Below are 314 nucleotides of genomic sequence, written 5' to 3'. Positions count from 1 at the left end.
CCCTCTGTAAGGACAGGCTCCTAAAGGGTTATATTTATCCTGTGTTTCTTCTGACACTTGAAACAGTTCAAAGCTATTAATTTTTAAAGCACAGCATCTGTTTAGCTTTTTCAGAACAGGAAAGCTTACACACCACACACACGCACACACACACGCATATTGACATGCGCGTACTCTAAGGTACATCGACACCCCTCTTAATTTACGTGAATGCACCCACAATTTCCATGCACACGAACAGACACAAACACACACACCTCAAACAAGCAAACTCACACACCAGTCAATCACACCCACATGCAAATCCAAACTCC

Source organism: Buceros rhinoceros, unplaced genomic scaffold (assembly GCF_000710305.1).
Source record: "Buceros rhinoceros silvestris isolate BGI_N320 unplaced genomic scaffold, ASM71030v1 scaffold17631, whole genome shotgun sequence".
NCBI lineage: Eukaryota > Metazoa > Chordata > Aves > Bucerotiformes > Bucerotidae > Buceros > Buceros rhinoceros.
Note: the sequence above shows the minus strand (reverse complement) of the source record.